Consider the following 19,113-nt stretch of genomic DNA (forward strand, 5'->3'; position numbering starts at 1 on the left):
AGCTCCTGTATTTCAATACACCAGAACCCAATATTATTGGCGAGTCGGGTAGTCCATCATCACAGTTCGAGGGCAGGCATCATTTCAGTAATTTCATCCCGTTGCATTCACATCCGTGCCTTGAATGAGATTGAATGTGATCTTTGCTCTCAAGTATGTTCCCAAGTTTTACACTTTCGTGCTTTGCATGAATGGGAATGGAACCGTGTGTGTTGAATGAGGCTCCTTGTGAGCACTGAACTTTGTCCGGTGGAGTTCCTTTTTGTGTTGCTGTAATTGTGTCATTTCTCGATGAGAAAGATTAGGCAACATTTAGTCACTTCTAGCCATGATGCTCAATTTATTTACGAATGTACCCTAGTTACTAGGGACCGTTTACGTTGGAGAACAAGATCTAATGTATGCCTGTGTATTTGGGGAAGTCAAATCTGAAATAATGATGAAATTGCGTGTATCCAAAGTTAAAACTCGTGATTTGTCGCCCTCTGGTGTGTAAAAGATGCAAAAGCTTACAGCACCTGGTATTCCCAGGCGGTCTCCCATCCAAGTACTGACCAGGCCCGAGCCTGCTTAGCTTCCGAGATCGGACGAGATCGGGCGTATTCAGGCTAGTATGGCCGTAAGCCAGGGAGGCTGTCCCTGACGCTCTACTTAAAGGGAAGGCAATATCCGTTTCTGCCGTTCATACTTACAGTTGAACTGTCTCTCTACTCTAAAGCCCGGGACACACCAGCGCGCCGCAGACAGTCCCTGCTAACACGCCACGTTGTGGCAACATTGTGGCAACGTTGTGCGTTAGCTGGGGTGCCACACCAGACCGGAACTATATATTACAAAACGAACACATTGTCTTGATAAAACAGCTGTAATTGAGTGCCTGACACGCCAGTCAAGCGCAATCTTGACAAGGTGTGCATTTCAGTAAGGATTTCAATTGACATGCAGTATGAAACTGAAAGGAGGTTGCATCACTATGATGCATAACATTGCATGTATTGTATTTTCAAGTGTGTGCATTCATCCTGTTGTCATTTTGTTTTGAAAGCAGAAGAATCATTCAACAGGTTGCTGAGACAAATGTAAACCAGTAAAACATATGAAGAGAAACAAACCTTGAATATAAGTTCAGTTGTTTAAACATTTGACAAACTATGGTGAGGGGGTAAGAAAACATACAAATCCAGCAGCTCCTGTATTTCAATACACCAGAACCCAACATGATTGGCGAGTCGGGTAGTCCATCATCACAGTTCGAGGGCAGGCATCATTTCAGTAATTTCATCCCGTTGCATTCACATCCGTGCCTTGAATGAGATTGAATGTGATCTTTGCTCTCAAGTATGTTCCCAAGTTTTACACTTTCTTGCTTTGCATGAATGGGAATGGAACCGTGTGTGTTGAATGAGGCTCCTTGTGAGCACTGAACTTTGTCCGGTGGAGTTCCTTTTTGTGTTGCTGTAATTGTGTCATTTCTCGATGAGAAAGATTAGGCAACATTTAGTCACTTCTAGCCATGATGCTCAATTTAGTTACGAATGTACCCTAGTTACTAGGGACCGTTTACGTTGGAGAACAAGATCTATTGTATGCCTGTGTATTTGGGGAAGTAAAATCTGAAATAATGATGAAATTGTGTGTATCCAAAGTTAAAACTCGTGATTTGTCGCCCTCTGGTGTGTAAAAGGTGCAAAAGCTTACAGCACCTGGTATTCCCAGGCGGTCTCCCATCCAAGTGCTGACCAGGCCCGAGCCTGCTTGGCTTCCGAGATCGGACGAGATCGGGCGTATTCAGGCTAGAATGGCCATAAGCCAGGGAGGCTGTTCCTGACGCTCTACTTAAAGGGAAGGCAATATCCGTTTCTGCCGTTCATACTTACAGTTGAACTGTCTCTCTACTCTAAAGCCCGGGACACACCAGCGCGCCGCAGACTGTCCCTGCTAACACGCCACGTTGTGGCAACGTTGTGCGTTAGCTGGGGTGCCACACCAGACCGGAACTATATTTTACAAAACGAACACATTGTCTTGATAAAACAGCTGTAATTGAGTGCCTGACACGCCAGTCAAGCGCAATCTTGAGAAGGTGTGCATTTCAGTAAGGATTTCAATTGACATGCAGTATGAAACTGAAAGGAGGTTGCATCACTATGATGCATAACATTGCATGTAGTGTATTTTCAAGTGTGTGCATTCATCCTGTTGTCATTTTGTTTTGAAAGCAGATGAATCATTCAACAGGTTGCTGAGACAAATGTAAACCAGTAAAACATATGAAGAGAAACAAACCTTGAATATAAGTTCAGTTGTTTAAACATTTGACAAACTATGGTGAGGCGGTAAGAAAACACACAAATCCAGCAGCTCCTGTATTTCAATACACCAGAACCCAATATTATTGGCGAGTCGGGTAGTCCATCATCACAGTTCGAGGGCAGGCATCATTTCAGTAATTTCATCCCGTTGCATTCACATCCGTGCCTTGAATGAGATTGAATGTGATCTTTGCTCTCAAGTACGTTCCCAAGTTTTACACTTTCGTGCTTTGCATGAATGGGAATGGAACCGTGTGTGTTGAATGAGGCTCCTTGTGAGCACTGAACTTTGTCCGGTGGAGTTCCTTTTTGTGTTGCTGTAATTGTGTCATTTCTTGATGAGAAAGATTAGGCAACATTTAGTCACTTCTAGCCATGATGCTCAATTTATTTACGAATGTACCCTAGTTACTAGGGACCGTTTACGTTGGAGAACAAGATCTATTGTATGCCTGTGTATTTGGGGAAGTAAAATCTGAAATAATGATGAAATTGTGTGTATCCAAAGTTAAAACTCGTGATTTGTCGCCCTCTGGTGTGTAAAAGGTGCAAAAGCTTACAGCACCTGGTATTCCCAGGCGGTCTCCCATCCAAGTACTAACCAGGCCCGAGCCTGCTTGGCTTCCGAGATCGGACGAGATCGGGCGTATTCAGGCTAGTATGGCCGTAATCCAGGGAGGCTGTCCCTGACGCTCTATTTAAAGGGAAGGCAATATCCGTTTCTGCCATTCATACTTACAGTTGAACTGTCTCTCTACTCTAAAGCCCGGGACACACCAGCGCGCCACAGACAGTCCCTGCTAACACGCCACGTTGTGGCAACGTTGTGCGTTAGCTGGGGTGCCACACCAGACCGGAACTATATTTTACAAAACGAACACATTGTCTTGATAAAACAGCTGTAATTGAGTGCCTGACACGCCAGTCAAGCGCAATCTTGAGAAGGTGTGCATTTCAGTAAGGATTTCAATTGACATGCAGTATGAAACTGAAAGGAGGTTGCATCACTATGATGCATAACATTGCATGTATTGTATTTTCAAGTGTGTGCATTCATCCTGTTGTCATTTTGTTTTGAAAGCAGAAGAATCATTCAACAGGTTGCTGAGACAAATGTAAACCAGTAAAACATATGAAGAGAAACAAACCTTCAATATAAGTTCAGTTGTTTAAACATTTGACAAACTATGGTGAGGGGGTAAGAAATGACACAAATCCAGCAGCTCCTGTATTTCAATACACCAGAAGCCAATATTATTGGCGAGTCGGGTAGTCCATCATCACAGTTCAAGGGCAGGCATCATTTCAGTAATTTCATCCCGTTGCATTCACATCCGTGCCTTGAATGAGATTGAATGTGATCTTTGCTCTCAAGTATGTTCCCAAGTTTTACACTTTCGTGCTTTGCATGAATGGGAATGGAACCGTGTGTGTTGAATGAGGCTCCTTGTGAGCACTGAACTTTGTCCGGTGGAGTTCTTTTTGTGTTGCTGTAATTGTGTCATTTCTCGATGAGAAAGATTAGGCAACATTTAGTCACTTCTAGCCATGATGCTCAATTTATTTACGAATGTACCCTAGTTACTAGGGACCGTTTACGTTGGAGAACAAGATCTATTGTATGCCTGTGTATTTGGGGAAGTAAAATCTGAAATAATGATGAAATTGTGTGTATCCAAAGTTAAAACTCGTGATTTGTCGCCCTCTGGTGTGTAAAAGGTGAAGAAGCTTACAGCACCTGGTATTCCCAGGCGGTCTCCCATCCAAGTACTGACCAGACCCGAGCCTGCTTGGCTTCCGAGATCGGACGAGATCGGGCGTATTCAGGCTAATATGGCCGTAAGCCAGGGAGGCTGTCCCTGACGCTCTAGTTAAAGGGAAGGCAATATCCGTTTCTGCCGTTCATACTTACAGTTGAACTGTCTCTCTACTCTAAAGCCCGGGACACACCAGCGCGCCGCAGACAGTCCCTGCTAACACGCCACGTTGTGGCAACGTTGTGCGTTAGCTGGGGTGCCACACCAGACCGGAACTATATTTTACAAAACGAACACATTGTCTTGATAAAACAGCTGTAATTGAGTGCCTGACACGCCAGTCAAGCGCAATCTTGAGAAGGTGTGCATTTCAGTAAGGATTTCAATTGACATGCAGTATGAAACTGAAAGGAGGTTGCATCACTATGATGCATAACATTGCATGTATTGTATTTTCAAGTGTGTGCATTCATCCTGTTGTCATTTTGTTTTGAAAGCAGAAGAATCATTCAACAGGTTGCTGAGACAAATGTAAACCAGTAAAACATATGAAGAGAAACAAACCTTGAATATAAGTTCAGTTGTTTAAACATTTGACAAACTATGGTGAGGGGGTAAGAAAACACACAAATCCAGCAGCTCCTGTATTTCAATACACCAGAACCCAATATTATTGGCGAATCAGGTAGTCCATCATCACAGTTCGAGGGCAGGCATCATTTCAGTAATTTCATCCCGTTGCATTCACATCCGTGCCTTGAATGAGATTGAATGTGATCTTTGCTCTCAAGTATGTTCCCAAGTTTTACACTTTCGTGCTTTGCATGAATGGGAATGGAACCGTGTGTGTTGAATGAGGCTCCTTGTGAGCACTGAACTTTGTCCGGTGGAGTTCCTTTTTGTGTTGCTGTAATTGTGTCATTTCTCGATGAGAAAGATTAGGCAACATTTAGTCACTTCTAGCCATGATGCTCAATTTATTTATGAATGTACCCTAGTTACTAGGGACCGTTTACGTTGGAGAACAAGATCTATTGTATGCCTGTGTATTTGGGGAAGTCAAATCTGAAATAATGATGAAATTGCGTGTATCCAAAGTTAAAACTCGTGATTTGTCGCCCTCTGGTGTGTAAAAGATGCAAAAGCTTACAGCACCTGGTATTCCCAGGCGGTCTCCCATTCAAGTACTGACCAGGCCCGAGCCTGCTTAGCTTCCGAGATCGGACGAGATCGAGCGTATTCAGGCTAGTATGGCCGTAAGCCAGGAAGGCTGTCCCTGACGCTCTACTTAAAGGGAAGGCAATATCCGTTTCTGCCGTTCATACTTACAGTTGAACTGTCTCTCTACTCTAAAGCCCGGGACACACCAGCGCGCCGCAGACAGTCCCTGCTAACACGCCACGTTGTGGCAACATTGTGGCAACGTTGTGCGTTAGCTGGGGTGCCACACCAGACCGGAAGTATATATTACAAAACGAACACATTGTTTTGATAAAACAGCTGTAATTGAGTGCCTGACACGCCAGTCAAGCGCAATCTTGAGAAGGTGTGCATTTCAGTAAGGATTTCAATTGACATGCAGTATGAAACTGAAAGGAGGTTGCATCACTATGATGCATAACATTGCATGTATTGTATTTTCAAGTGTGTGCATTCATCCTGTTGTCATTTTGTTTTGAAAGCAGAAGAATCATTCAACAGGTTGCTGAGACAAATGTAAACCAGTAAAACATATGAAGAAAAATAAACCTTGAATATAAGTTCAGTTGTTTAAACATTTGACAAACTATGGTGAGGGGGTAAGAAAACACACAAATCCAGCAGCTCCTGTATTTCAATACACCAGAACCCAATATTATTGGCGAGTCGGGTAGTCCATCATCACAGTTCGAGGGCAGGCATCATTTCAGTAATTTCATCCCGTTGCATTCACATCCGTGCCTTGAATGAGATTGAATGTGATCTTTGCTCTCAAGTATGTTCCCAAGTTTTACACTTTCGTGCTTTGCATGAATGGGAATGGAACCGTGTGTGTTGAATGAGGCTCCTTGTGAGCACTGAACTTTGTCCGGTGGAGTTCCTTTTTGTGTTGCTGTAATTGTGTCATTTCTCGATGAGAAAGATTAGGCAACATTTAGACACTTCTAGCCATGATGCTCAATTTATTTATGAATGTACCCTAGTTACTAGGGACCTTTTACGTTGGAGAACAAGATCTATTGTATGCCTGTGTATTTGGGGAAGTAAAACCTGAAATAATGATGAAATTGTGTGTATCCAAAGTTAAAACTCGTGATTTGTCGCCCTCTGGTGTGTAAAATATGCAAAAGCTTACAGCACCTGGTATTCCCAGGCGGTCTCCCATCCAAGTACTGACCAGGCCCGAGCCAGCTTAGCTTCCGAGATCGGACGAGATCGGGCGTATTCAGGCTAGTATGGCCGTAAGCCAGGGAGGCTGTCCCTGACGCTCTACTTAAAGGGAAGGCAATATCCGTTTCTGCCGCTCATGCTTGCAGTTGAACTGTCTCTCTACTCTAAAGTCCGGGACACACCAGCGCGCCGCAGACAGTCCCTGCTAACACGAAACGTTGTGGCAACGTTGTGCGTTAGCTGGGGTGCCACACCAGACCGGAACTATATTTTACAAAACGAACACATTGTCTTGATAATACAGCTGTAATTGAGTGCCTGACACGCCAGTCAAGCGCAATCTTGAGAAGGTGTGCATTTCAGTAAGGATTTCAATTGACATGCAGTATGAAACTGAAAGGAGGTTGCATCACTATGATGCATAACATTGCATGTATTGTATTTTCAAGTGTGTGCATTCATCCTGTTGTCATTTTGTTTTGAAAGCAGAAGAATCATTCAACTAGTTGCTGAGACAAATGTAAACCAGTAAAACATATGAAGAGAAACAAACCTTGAATATAAGTTCAGTTGTTTAAACATTTGACAAACTATGGTGAGGGGGTAAGAAAACACACAAATCCAGCAGCTCCTGTATTTCAATACACCAGAACCCAATATTATTGGCGAGTCGGGTAGTCCATCATCACAGTTCGAGGGCAGGCATCATTTCAGTAATTTCACCCCGTTGCATTCACATCCGTGCCTTGAATGAGATTGAATGTGATCTTTGCTCTCAAGTATGTTCCCAAGTTTTACACTTTCGTGCTTTGCATGAATGGGAATGGAACCGTGTGTGTTGAATGAGGCTCCTTGTGAGCACTGATCTTTGTCCGGTGGAGTTCCTTTTTGTGTTGCTGTAATTGTGTCATTTCTCGATGAGAAAGATTAGGCAACATTTAGTCACTTCTAGCCATGATGCTCAATTTATTTACGAATGTACCCTAGTTACTAGGGACCGTTTACGTTGGAGAACAAGATCTATTGTATGCCTGTGTATTTGGGGAAGTCAAATCTGAAATAATGATGAAATTGCGTGTATCCAAAGTTAAAACTCGTGATTTGTCGCGCTCTGGTGTGTAAAAGATGCAAAAGCTTACAGCACCTGGTATTCCCAGGCGGTCTCCCATTCAAGTACTGACCAGGCCCGAGCCTGCTTAGCTTCCGAGATCGGACGAGATCGGGCGTATTCAGGCTAGTATGGCCGTAAGCCAGGGAGGCTGTCCCTGACGCTCTACTTAAAGGGATGGCAATATCCGTTTCTGCCGTTCATACTTACAGTTGAACTGTCTCTCTACTCTAAAGCCCGGGACACACCAGCGCGCCGCAGACAGTCCCTGCTAATATGCCACGTTGTGGCAACGTTGTGCGTTAGCTGGGGTGCCACACCAGACCGGAACTATATTTTACAAAACGAACACATTTGTCTTGATAAAACAGCTGTAATTGAGTGCCTGACACGCCAGTCAAGCGCAATCTTGAGAAGGTGTGCATTTCAGTAAGGATTTCAATTGACATGCAGTATGAAACTGAAAGGAGGTTGCATCACTATGATGCATAACATTGCATGTATTATATTTTCAAGTGTGTGCATTCATCCTGTTGTCATTTTGTTTTGAAAGCAGAAGAATCATTCAACAGGTTGCTGAGACAAATGTAAACCAGTAAAACATATGAAGAGAAACAAACCTTGAATATAAGTTCAGTTGTTTAAACATTTGACAAACTATGGTGAGGGGGTAAGAAAACACACAAATCCAGCAGCTCCTGTATTTCAATACACCAGAACCCAATATTATTGGCGAGTCGGGTAGTCCATCTTCACAGTTCGAGGGCAGGCATCATTTCAGTAATTTCACCCCGTTGCATTCACATCCGTGCCTTGAATGAGATTGAATGTGATCTTTGCTCTCAAGTATGTTCCCAAGTTTTACACTTTCGTGCTTTGCATGAATGGGAATGGAACCGTGTGTGTTGAATGAGGCTCCTTGTGAGCACTGATCTTTGTCCGGTGGAGTTCCTTTTTGTGTTGCTGTAATTGTGTCATTTCTCGATGAGAAAGATTAGGCAACATTTAGTCACTTCTAGCCATGATGCTCAATTTATTTACGAATGTACCCTAGTTACTAGGGACCGTTTACGTTGGAGAACAAGATCTATTGTATGCCTGTGTATTTGGGGAAGTCAAATCTGAAATAATGATGAAATTGCGTGTATCCAAAGTTAAAACTCGTGATTTGTCGCGCTCTGGTGTGTAAAAGATGCAAAAGCTTACAGCACCTGGTATTCCCAGGCGGTCTCCCATCCAAGTACTGACCAGGCCCGAGCCTGCTTAGCTTCCGAGATCGGACGAGATCGGGCGTATTCAGGCTAGTATGGCCGTAAGCCAGGGAGGCTGTCCCTGACGCTCTACTTAAAGGGATGGCAATATCCGTTTCTGCCGTTCATACTTACAGTTGAACTGTCTCTCTACTCTAAAGCCCGGGACACACCAGCGCGCCGCAGACAGTCCCTGCTAATATGCCACGTTGTGGCAACGTTGTGCGTTAGCTGGGGTGCCACACCAGACCGGAACTATATTTTACAAAACGAACACATTTGTCTTGATAAAACAGCTGTAATTGAGTGCCTGACACGCCAGTCAAGCGCAATCTTGAGAAGGTGTGCATTTCAGTAAGGATTTCAATTGACATGCAGTATGAAACTGAAAGGAGGTTGCATCACTATGATGCATAACATTGCATGTTTTGTATTTTCAAGTGTGTGCATTCATCCTGTTGTCATTTTGTTTTGAAAGCAGAAGAATCATTCAACAGGTTGCTGAGACAAATGTAAACCAGTAAAACATATGAAGAGAAACAAACCTTGAATATAAGTTCAGTTGTTTAAACATTTGACAAACTATGGTGAGGGGGTAAGAAAACACACAAATCCAGCAGCTCCTGTATTTCAATACACCAGAACCCAATATTATTGGCGAGTCGGGTAGTCCATCATCACAGTTCGAGGGCAGGCATCATTTCAGTAATTTCATCCCGTTGCATTCACATCCGTGCCTTGAATGAGATTGAATGTGATCTTTGCTCTCAAGTATGTTCCCAAGTTTTACACTTTCGTGCTTTGCATGAATGGGAATGGAACCGTGTGTGTTGAATGAGGCTCCTTGTGAGCACTGAACTTTGTCCGGTGGAGTTCCTTTTTGTGTTGCTGTAATTGTGTCATTTCTCGATGAGAAAGATTAGGCAACATTTAGTCACTTCTAGCCATGATGCTCAATTTATTTACGAATGTACCCTAGTTACTAGGGACCGTTTACGTTGGAGAACAAGATCTATTGTATGCCTGTGTATTTGGGGAAGTCAAATCTGAAATAATGATGAAATTGCGTGTATCCAAAGTTAAAACTCGTGATTTGTCGCCCTCTGGTGTGTAAAAGATGCAAAAGCTTACAGCACCTGGTATTCCCAGGCAGTCTCCCATCCAAGTACTGACCAGGCCCGAGCCTGCTTAGCTTCCGAGATCGGACGAGATCGGGCGTATTCAGGCTAGTATGGCCGTAAGCCAGGGAGGCTGTCCCTGACGCTCTACTTAAAGGGAAGGCAATATCCGTTTCTGCCGTTCATACTTACAGTTGAACTGTCTCTCTACTCTAAAGCCCGGGACACACCAGCGCGCCGCAGACAGTCCCTGCAAACACGAAACGTTGTGGCAACATTGTGGCAACGTTGTGCGTTAGCTGGGGTGCCACACCAGACCGGAACTATATATTACAAAACGAACACATTGTCTTGATAAAACAGCTGTAATTGAGTGCCTGACACGCCAGTCAAGCGCAATCTTGAGAAGGTGTGCATTTCAGTAAGGATTTCAATTGACATGCAGTATGAAACTGAAAGGAGGTTGCATCACTATGATGCATAACATTGCATGTATTGTATTTTCAAGTGTGTGCATTCATCCTGTTGTCATTTTGTTTTGAAAGCAGAAGAATCATTCAACAGGTTGCTGAGACAAATGTAAACCAGTAAAACATATGAAGAGAAACAAACCTTGAATATAAGTTCAGTTGTTTAAACATTTGACAAACTATGGTGAGGGGGTAAGAAAACACACAAATCCAGCAGCTCCTGTATTTCAATACACCAGAAGCCAATATTATTGGCGAGTCGGGTAGTCCATCATCACAGTTCGAGGGCAGGCATCATTTCAGTAATTTCATCCCGTTGCATTCACATCCGTGCCTTGAATGAGATTCAATGTGATCTTTGCTCTCAAGTATGTTCCCAAGTTTTACACTTTCGTGCTTTGCATGAATGGGAATGGAACCGTGTGTGTTGAATGAGGCTCCTTGTGAGCACTGAACTTTGTCCGGTGGAGTTCCTTTTTGTGTTGCTGTAATTGTGTCATTTCTCGATGAGAAAGATTAGGCAACATTTAGTCACTTCTAGCCATGATGCTCAATTTATTTACAAATGTACACTAGTTACTAGGGACCGTTTACGTTGGAGAACAAGATCTATTGTATGCCTGTGTATTTGGGGAAGTCAAATCTGAAATAATGATGAAATTGCGTGTATCCAAAGTTAAAACTTGTGATTTGTCGCCCTTTGGTGTGTAAAAGATGCAAAAGCTTACAGCACCTGGTATTCCCAGGCGGTCTCCCATCCAAATACTGACCAGGCCCGAGCCTGCTTAGCTTCCGAGATCGGACGAGATTGGGCGTATTCAGGCTAGTATGGCCGTAAGCCAGGGAGGCTGTCCCTGACGCTCTACTTAAAGGGAAGGCAATATCCGTTTCTGCCGTTCATACTTACAGTTGAACTGTCTCTCTACTCTAAAGCCCGGGACACACCAGCGCGCCGCAGACAGTCCCTGCTAACACGCCACGTTGTGGCAACATTGTGGCAACGTTGTGCGTTAGCTGGGGTGCCACACCAGACCGGAACTATATATTACAAAACGAACACATTGTCTTGATAAAACAGCTGTAATTGAGTGCCTGACACGCCAGTCAAGCGCAATCTTGAGAAGGTGTGCATTTCAGTAAGGATTTCAATTGACATGCAGTATGAAACTGAAAGGAGGTTGCATCACTATGATGCATAACATTGCATGTATTGTATTTTCAAGTGTTTGCATTCATCCTGTTGTCATTTTGTTTTGAAAGCAGAAGAATCATTCAACAGGTTGCTGAGACAAATGTAAACCAGTAAAACATATGAAGAGAAACAAACCTTGAATATAAGTTCAGTTGTTTAAACATTTGACAAACTATGGTGAGGGGGTAAGAAAACACACAAATCCAGCAGCTCCTGTATTTCAATACACCAGAACCCAATATTATTGGCGAGTCGGGTAGTCCATCATCACAGTTCGAGGGCAGGCATCATTTCAGTAATTTCATCCCGTTGCATTCACATCCGTGCCTTGAATGAGATTGAATGTGATCTTTGCTCTCAAGTATGTTCCCAAGTTTTACACTTTCGTGCTTTGCATGAATGGGAATGGAACCGTGTGTGTTGAATGAGGCTCCTTGTGAGCACTGAACTTTGTCCGGTGGAGTTCCTTTTTGTGTTGCTGTAATTGTGTCATTTCTCGATGAGAAAGATTAGGCAACATTTAGTCACTTCTAGCCATGATGCTCAATTTATTTACGAATGTACCCTAGTTACTAGGGACCGTTTACGTTGGAGAACAAGATCTATTGTATGCCTGTGTATTTGGGGAAGTCAAATCTGAAATAATGATGAAATTGCGTGTATCCAAAGTTAAAACTCGTGATTTGTCGCCCTCTGGTGTGTAAAAGATGCAAAAGCTTACAGCACCTGGTATTCCCAGGCGGTCTCCCATCCAAGTACTGACCAGGCCCGAGCCTGCTTAGCTTCCGAGATCGGACGAGATCGGGCGTATTCAGGCTAGTATGGCCGTAAGCCAGGGAGGCTCTCCCTGACGCTCTACTTAAAGGGAAGGCAATATCCGTTTCTGCCGTTCATACTTACAGTTGAACTGTCTCTCTACTCTAAAGCCCGGGACACACCAGCGCGCCGCAGACAGTCCCTGCTAACACGCCACGTTGTGGCAACATTGTGGCAACGTTGTGCGTTAGCTGGGGTGCCACACCAGACCGGAACTATATATTACAAAACGAACACATTGTCTTGATAAAACAGCTGTAATTGAGTGCCTGACACGCGAGTCAAGCGCAATCTTGACAAGGTGTGCATTTCAGTAAGGATTTCAATTGACATGCAGTATGAAACTGAAAGGAGGTTGCATCACTATGATGCATAACATTGCATGTATTGTATTTTCAAGTGTGTGCATTCATCCTGTTGTCATTTTGTTTTGAAAGCAGAAGAATCATTCAACAGGTTGCTGAGACAAATGTAAACCAGTAAAACATATGAAGAGAAACAAACCTTGAATATAAGTTCAGTTGTTTAAACATTTGACAAACTATGGTGAGGGGGTAAGAAAACATACAAATCCAGCAGCTCCTGTATTTCAATACACCAGAACCCAACATGAATGGCGAGTCGGGTAGTCCATCATCACAGTTCGAGGGCAGGCATCATTTCAGTAATTTCATCCCGTTGCATTCACATCCGTGCCTTGAATGAGATTGAATGTGATCTTTGCTCTCAAGTATGTTCCCAAGTTTTACACTTTCTTGCTTTGCATGAATGGGAATGGAACCGTGTGTGTTGAATGAGGCTCCTTGTGAGCACTGAACTTTGTCCGGTGGAGTTCCTTTTTGTGTTGCTGTAATTGTGTCATTTCTTGATGAGAAAGATTAGGCAACATTTAGTCACTTCTAGCCATGATGCTCAATTTAGTTACGAATGTACCCTAGTTACTAGGGACCGTTTACGTTGGAGAACAAGATCTATTGTATGCCTGTGTATTTGGGGAAGTCAAATCTGAAATAATGATGAAATTGTGTGTATCCAAAGTTAAAACTCGTGATTTGTCGCCCTCTGGTGTGTAAAAGGTGCAAAAGCTTACAGCACCTGGTATTCCCAGGCGGTCTCCCATCCAAGTGCTGACCAGGCCCGAGCCTGCTTGGCTTCCGAGATCGGACGAGATCGGGCGTATTCAGGCTAGAATGGCCATAAGCCAGGGAGGCTGTTCCTGACGCTCTACTTAAAGGGAAGGCAATATCCGTTTCTGCCGTTCATACTTACAGTTGAACTGTCTCTCTACTCTAAAGCCCGGGACACACCAGCGCGCCGCAGACTGTCCCTGCTAACACGCCACGTTGTGGCAACGTTGTGCGTTAGCTGGGGTGCCACACCAGACCGGAACTATATTTTACAAAACGAACACATTGTCTTGATAAAACAGCTGTAATTGAGTGCCTGTCACGCCAGTCAAGCGCAATCTTGAGAAGGTGTGCATTTCAGTAAGGATTTCAATTGACATGCAGTATGAAACTGAAAGGAGGTTGCATCACTATGATGCATAACATTGCATGTAGTGTATTTTCAAGTGTGTGCATTCATCCTGTTGTCATTTTGTTTTGAAAGCAGATGAATCATTCAACAGGTTGCTGAGACAAATGTAAACCAGTAAAACATATGAAGAGAAACAAACCTTGAATATAAGTTCAGTTGTTTAAACATTTGACAAACTATGGTGAGGGGGTAAGAAAACACACAAATCCAGCAGCTCCTGTATTTCAATACACCAGAACCCAATATTATTGGCGAGTCGGGTAGTCCATCATCACAGTTCGAGGGCAGGCATCATTTCAGTAATTTCATCCCGTTGCATTCACATCCGTGCCTTGAATGAGATTGAATGTGATCTTTGCTCTCAAGTACGTTCCCAAGTTTTACACTTTCGTGCTTTGCATGAATGGGAATGGAACCGTGTGTGTTGAATGAGGCTCCTTGTGAGCACTGAACTTTGTCCGGTGGAGTTCCTTTTTGTGTTGCTGTAATTGTGTCATTTCTCGATGAGAAAGATTAGGCAACATTTAGTCACTTCTAGCCATGATGCTCAATTTATTTACGAATGTACCCTAGTTACTAGGGACCGTTTACATTGGAGAACAAGATCTATTGTATGCCTGTGTATTTGGGGAAGTCAAATCTGAAATAATGATGAAATTGCGTGTATCCAAAGTTAAAACTCGTGATTTGTCGCCCTCTGGTGTGTAAAAGATGCAAAAGCTTACAGCACCTGGTATTCCCAGGCGGTCTCCCATCCAAGTACTGACCAGGCCCGAGCCTGCTTAGCTTCCGAGATCGGACGAGATCGGGCGTATTCAGGCTAGTATGGCCGTAAGCCAGGGAGGCTGTCCCTGACGCTCTACTTAAAGGGAAGGCAATATCCGTTTCTGCCGTTCATACTTACAGTTGAACTGTCTCTCTACTCTAAAGTCCGGGACACACCAGCGCGCCGCAGACAGTCCCTGCTAACACGAAACGTTGTGGCAACGTTGTGCGTTAGCTGGGGTGCCACACCAGACCGGAACTATATATTACAAAACGAACACATTGTCTTGGTAAAACAGCTGTAATTGAGTGCCTGACACGCCAGTCAAGCGCAATCTTGAGAAGGTGTGCATTTCAGTAAGGATTTCAATTGACATGCAGTATGAAACTGAAAGGAGGTTGCATCACTATGATGCATAACATTGCATGTATTGTATTTACAAGTGTGTGCATTCATCCTGTTGTCATTTTGTTTTGAAAGCAGAAGAATCATTCAACAGGTTGCTGAGACAAATGTAAACCAGTAAAACATATGAAGAGAAACAAACCTTGAATATAAGTTCAGTTGTTTAAACATTTGACAAACTATGGTGAGGGGGTAAGAAAACACACAAATCCAGCAGCTCCTGTATTTCAATACACCAGAACCCAATATTATTGGCGAGTCGGGTAGTCCATCATCACAGTTCGAGGGCAGGCATCATTTCAGTAATTTCATCCCGTTGCATTCACATCCGTGCCTTGAATGAGATTGAATGTGATCTTTGCTCTCAAGTATGTTCCCAAGTTTTACACTTTCGTGCTTTGCATGAATGGGAATGGAACCGTGTGTGTTGAATTAGGCTCCTTGTGAGCACTGAACTTCGTCCGGTGGAGTTCCTTTTTGTGTTGCTGTAATTGTGTCATTTCTCGATGAGAAAGATTAGGCAACATTTAGTCACTTCTAGCCATGATGCTCAATTTATTTACGAATGTACCCTAGTTACTAGGGACCGTTTACATTGGAGAACAAGATCTATTGTATGCCTGTGTATTTGGGGAAGTCAAATCTGAAATAATGATGAAATTGCGTGTATCCAAAGTTAAAACTCGTGATTTGTCGCCCTCTGGTGTGTAAAAGATGCAAAAGCTTACAGCACCTGGTATTCCCAGGCGGTCTCCCATCCAAGTACTGACCAGGCCCGAGCCTGCTTAGCTTCCGAGATCGGACGAGATTGGGCGTATTCAGGCTAGTATGGCCGTAAGCCAGGGAGGCTGTCCCTGACGCTCTACTTAAAGGGAAGGCAATATCCGTTTCTGCCGTTCATACTTACAGTTGAACTGTCTCTCTACTCTAAAGCCCGGGACACACCTGCGCGCCGCAGACAGTCCCTGCTAACACGCCACGTTGTGGCAGCGTTGTGGCAACGTTGTGCGTTAGCTGGGGTGCCACACCAGACCGGAACTATATATTACAAAACGAACACATTGTCTTGATAAAACAGCTGTAATTGAGTGCCTGACACGCCAGTCAAGCGCAATCTTGAGAAGGTGTGCATTTCAGTAAGGATTTCAATTGACATGCAGTATGAAACTGAAAGGAGGTTGCATCACTATGATGCATAACATTGCATGTATTGTATTTTCAAGTGTGTGCATTCATCCTGTTGTCATTTTGTTTTGAAAGCAGAAGAATCATTCAACAGGTTGCTGAGACAAATGTAAACCAGTAAAACATATGAAGAGAAACAAACCTTGAATATAAGTTCAGTTGTTTAAACATTTGACAAACTATGGTGAGGGGGTAAGAAAACACACAAATCCAGCAGCTCCTGTATTTCAATACACCAGAACCCAATATTATTGGCGAGTCGGGTAGTCCATCATCACAGTTCGAGGGCAGGCATCATTTCAGTAATTTCATCCCGTTGCATTCACATCCGTGCCTTGAATGAGATTGAATGTGATCTTTGCTCTCAAGTATGTTCCCAAGTTTTACACTTTCGTGCTTTGCATGAATGGGAATGGAACCGTGTGTGTTGAATGAGGCTCCTTGTGAGCACTGAACTTTGTCCGGTGGAGTTCCTTTTTGTGTTGCTGTAATTGTGTCATTTCTCGATGAGAAAGATTAGGCAACATTTAGTCACTTCTAGCCATGATGCTCAATTTATTTACGAATGTACCCTAGTTACTAGGGACCGTTTACGTTGGAGAACAAGATCTATTGTATGCCTGTGTATTTGGGGAAGTCAAATCTGAAATAATGATGAAATTGCGTGTATCCAAAGTTAAAACTCGTGATTTGTCGCCCTCTGGTGTGTAAAAGATGCAAAAGCTTACAGCACCTGGTATTCCCAGGCAGTCTCCCATCCAAGTACTGACCAGGAACGAGCCTGCTTAGCTTCCGAGATCGGACGAGATCGGGCGTATTCAGGCTAGTATGGCCGTAAGCCAGGAAGGCTGTCCCTGACGCTCTACTTAATGGGAAGGCAATATCCGTTTCTGCCGTTCATACTTACAGTTGAACTGTCTCTCTACTCTAAAGCCCGGGACACACCAGCACGCCGCAGACAGTCCCTGCTAACACGCCACGTTGTGGCAACATTGTGGCAACGTTGTGCGTTAGCTGGGGTGCCACACCAGACCGGAACTATATATTACAAAACGAACACATTCTCTTGATAAAACAGCTGTAATTGAGTGCCTGACACGCCAGTCAAGCGCAATCTTGAGAAGGTGTGCATTTCAGTAAGGATTTCAATTGACATGCAGTATGAAACTGAAAGGAGGTTGCATCACTATGATGCATAACATTGCATGTATTGTATTTTCAAGTGTGTGCATTCATCCTGTTGTCATTTTGCTTTGAAAGCAGAAGAATCATTCAACAGGTTGCTGAGACAAATGTAAACCAGTAAAACATATGAAGAGAAACAAACCTTGAATATAAGTTCAGTTGTTTAAACATTTGACAAACTATGGTGAGGGGTAAGAAAACACACAAATCCAGCAGCTCCTGTATTTCAATACACCAGAACCCAATATTATTGGCGAGTCGGGTAGTCCATCATCACAGTTCGAGGGCAGGCATCATTTCAGTAATTTCATCCCGTTGCATTCACATCCGTGCCTTGAATGAGATTGAATGTGATCTTTGCTCTCAAGTATGTTCCCAAGTTTTACACTTTCGTGCTTTGCATGAATGGGAATGGAACCGTGTGTGTTGAATGAGGCTCCTTGTGAGCACTGAACTTTGTCCGGTGGAGTTCCTTTTTGTGTTGCTGTAATTGTGTCATTTCTCGATGAGAAAGATTAGGCAACATTTAGTCACTTCTAGCCATGATGCTCAATTTATTTACGAATGTACCCTAGTTACTAGGGACCGTTTACGTTGGAGAACAAGATCTATTTTATGCCTGTGTATTTGGGGAAGTCAAATCTGAAATAATGATGAAATTGCGTGTATCCAAAGTTAAAACTCGTGATTTGTCGCCCTCTGGTGTGTAAAAGATGCAAAAGCTTACAGCACCTGGTATTCCCAGGCGGTCTCCCATCCAAGTACTGACCAGGCCCGAGCCTGCTTAGCTTCCGAGATCGGACGATATCGGGCGTATTCAGGCTAGTATGGCCGTAAGCCAGGGAGGCTGTCCGTGACGCTCTACTTAAAGGGAAGGCAATATCCGTTTCTGCTGCTCATACTTGCAGTTGAACTGTCTCTCTACTCTAAAGTCCGGGACACACCAGCGCGCCGCAGACAGTCCCTGCTAACACGCCACGTTGTGGCAACGTTGTGCGTTAGCTGGGGTGCCACACCAGACCGGAACTATATATTACAAAACGAACACATTGTCTTGATAAAACAGCTGTAATTGAGTGCCTGACACGCCAGTCAAGCGCAATCTTGAGAAGGTGTGCATTTCAGTAAGGATTTCAATTGACATGCAGTATGAAACTGAAAGGAGGTTGCATCACTATGATGCATAACATTGCATGTATTGTATTTTCAAGTGTGTGCATTCATCCTGTTGTCATTTTGTTTTGAAAGCAGAAGAATCATTCAACAGGTTGCTGAGACAAATGTAAACCAGTAAAACATATGAAGAGAAACAAACCTTGAATATAAGTTCAGTTGTTTAAACATTTGACAAACTATGGTGAGGGGGTTAGAAAACACACAAATCCAGCAGCTCCTGTATTTCAATACACCAGAACCCAATATTATTGGCGAGTCGGGTAGTCCATCTTCACAGTTCGAGGGCAGGCATCATTTCAGTAATTTCATCCCGTTGCATTCACATCCGTGCCTTGAATGAGATTGAATGTGATCTTTGCTCTCAAGTATGTTCCCAAGTTTTACACTTTCGTGCATTGCATGAATGGGAATGGAACCGTGTGTGTTGAATGAGGCTCCTTGTGAGCACTGAACTTTGTCCGGTG

General features: G+C 43.6%; 16 non-coding genes across 16 annotated transcripts; all 16 read right to left on the bottom strand.

Annotated features, from left to right (window-relative positions):
* Positions 1–506: 506 nt before the first annotated feature.
* On the bottom strand, positions 507–625 carry LOC136736892 (5S ribosomal RNA). The gene has a single exon (XR_010811909.1). It is a non-coding gene; the product is annotated as a 5S ribosomal RNA (ribosomal RNA).
* A 1,066-nt stretch (positions 626–1,691) lies between these two features.
* On the bottom strand, positions 1,692–1,810 carry LOC136736798 (5S ribosomal RNA). Its single transcript, XR_010811849.1, has one exon. It is a non-coding gene; the product is annotated as a 5S ribosomal RNA (ribosomal RNA).
* A 1,055-nt stretch (positions 1,811–2,865) lies between these two features.
* On the bottom strand, positions 2,866–2,984 carry LOC136737290 (5S ribosomal RNA). Its single transcript, XR_010812255.1, has one exon. It is a non-coding gene; the product is annotated as a 5S ribosomal RNA (ribosomal RNA).
* Positions 2,985–4,038: 1,054 nt separating this feature from the next.
* On the bottom strand, positions 4,039–4,157 carry LOC136736726 (5S ribosomal RNA). Its single transcript, XR_010811782.1, has one exon. It is a non-coding gene; the product is annotated as a 5S ribosomal RNA (ribosomal RNA).
* A 1,055-nt stretch (positions 4,158–5,212) lies between these two features.
* On the bottom strand, positions 5,213–5,331 carry LOC136737312 (5S ribosomal RNA). The gene has a single exon (XR_010812276.1). It is a non-coding gene; the product is annotated as a 5S ribosomal RNA (ribosomal RNA).
* A 1,066-nt stretch (positions 5,332–6,397) lies between these two features.
* On the bottom strand, positions 6,398–6,516 carry LOC136737245 (5S ribosomal RNA). The gene has a single exon (XR_010812211.1). It is a non-coding gene; the product is annotated as a 5S ribosomal RNA (ribosomal RNA).
* Positions 6,517–7,571: 1,055 nt separating this feature from the next.
* LOC136737144 (5S ribosomal RNA) lies at positions 7,572–7,690 on the bottom strand. The gene has a single exon (XR_010812115.1). It is a non-coding gene; the product is annotated as a 5S ribosomal RNA (ribosomal RNA).
* A 1,056-nt stretch (positions 7,691–8,746) lies between these two features.
* On the bottom strand, positions 8,747–8,865 carry LOC136736904 (5S ribosomal RNA). The gene has a single exon (XR_010811914.1). It is a non-coding gene; the product is annotated as a 5S ribosomal RNA (ribosomal RNA).
* Positions 8,866–9,921: 1,056 nt separating this feature from the next.
* On the bottom strand, positions 9,922–10,040 carry LOC136737254 (5S ribosomal RNA). The gene has a single exon (XR_010812220.1). It is a non-coding gene; the product is annotated as a 5S ribosomal RNA (ribosomal RNA).
* A 1,066-nt stretch (positions 10,041–11,106) lies between these two features.
* On the bottom strand, positions 11,107–11,225 carry LOC136736723 (5S ribosomal RNA). The gene has a single exon (XR_010811779.1). It is a non-coding gene; the product is annotated as a 5S ribosomal RNA (ribosomal RNA).
* Positions 11,226–12,291: 1,066 nt separating this feature from the next.
* LOC136736915 (5S ribosomal RNA) lies at positions 12,292–12,410 on the bottom strand. Its single transcript, XR_010811915.1, has one exon. It is a non-coding gene; the product is annotated as a 5S ribosomal RNA (ribosomal RNA).
* A 1,066-nt stretch (positions 12,411–13,476) lies between these two features.
* LOC136736800 (5S ribosomal RNA) lies at positions 13,477–13,595 on the bottom strand. Its single transcript, XR_010811851.1, has one exon. It is a non-coding gene; the product is annotated as a 5S ribosomal RNA (ribosomal RNA).
* Positions 13,596–14,650: 1,055 nt separating this feature from the next.
* Positions 14,651–14,769, bottom strand: LOC136736929 (5S ribosomal RNA). Its single transcript, XR_010811917.1, has one exon. It is a non-coding gene; the product is annotated as a 5S ribosomal RNA (ribosomal RNA).
* A 1,055-nt stretch (positions 14,770–15,824) lies between these two features.
* Positions 15,825–15,943, bottom strand: LOC136737380 (5S ribosomal RNA). Its single transcript, XR_010812342.1, has one exon. It is a non-coding gene; the product is annotated as a 5S ribosomal RNA (ribosomal RNA).
* A 1,066-nt stretch (positions 15,944–17,009) lies between these two features.
* Positions 17,010–17,128, bottom strand: LOC136736795 (5S ribosomal RNA). The gene has a single exon (XR_010811846.1). It is a non-coding gene; the product is annotated as a 5S ribosomal RNA (ribosomal RNA).
* Positions 17,129–18,193: 1,065 nt separating this feature from the next.
* On the bottom strand, positions 18,194–18,312 carry LOC136736672 (5S ribosomal RNA). The gene has a single exon (XR_010811731.1). It is a non-coding gene; the product is annotated as a 5S ribosomal RNA (ribosomal RNA).
* Positions 18,313–19,113: the final 801 nt, after the last annotated feature.

The sequence above is a fragment of the Amia ocellicauda genome, unplaced genomic scaffold (genome assembly GCF_036373705.1).
Source record: "Amia ocellicauda isolate fAmiCal2 unplaced genomic scaffold, fAmiCal2.hap1 HAP1_SCAFFOLD_47, whole genome shotgun sequence".
Taxonomy (NCBI): Eukaryota; Metazoa; Chordata; class Actinopteri; order Amiiformes; family Amiidae; genus Amia; species Amia ocellicauda.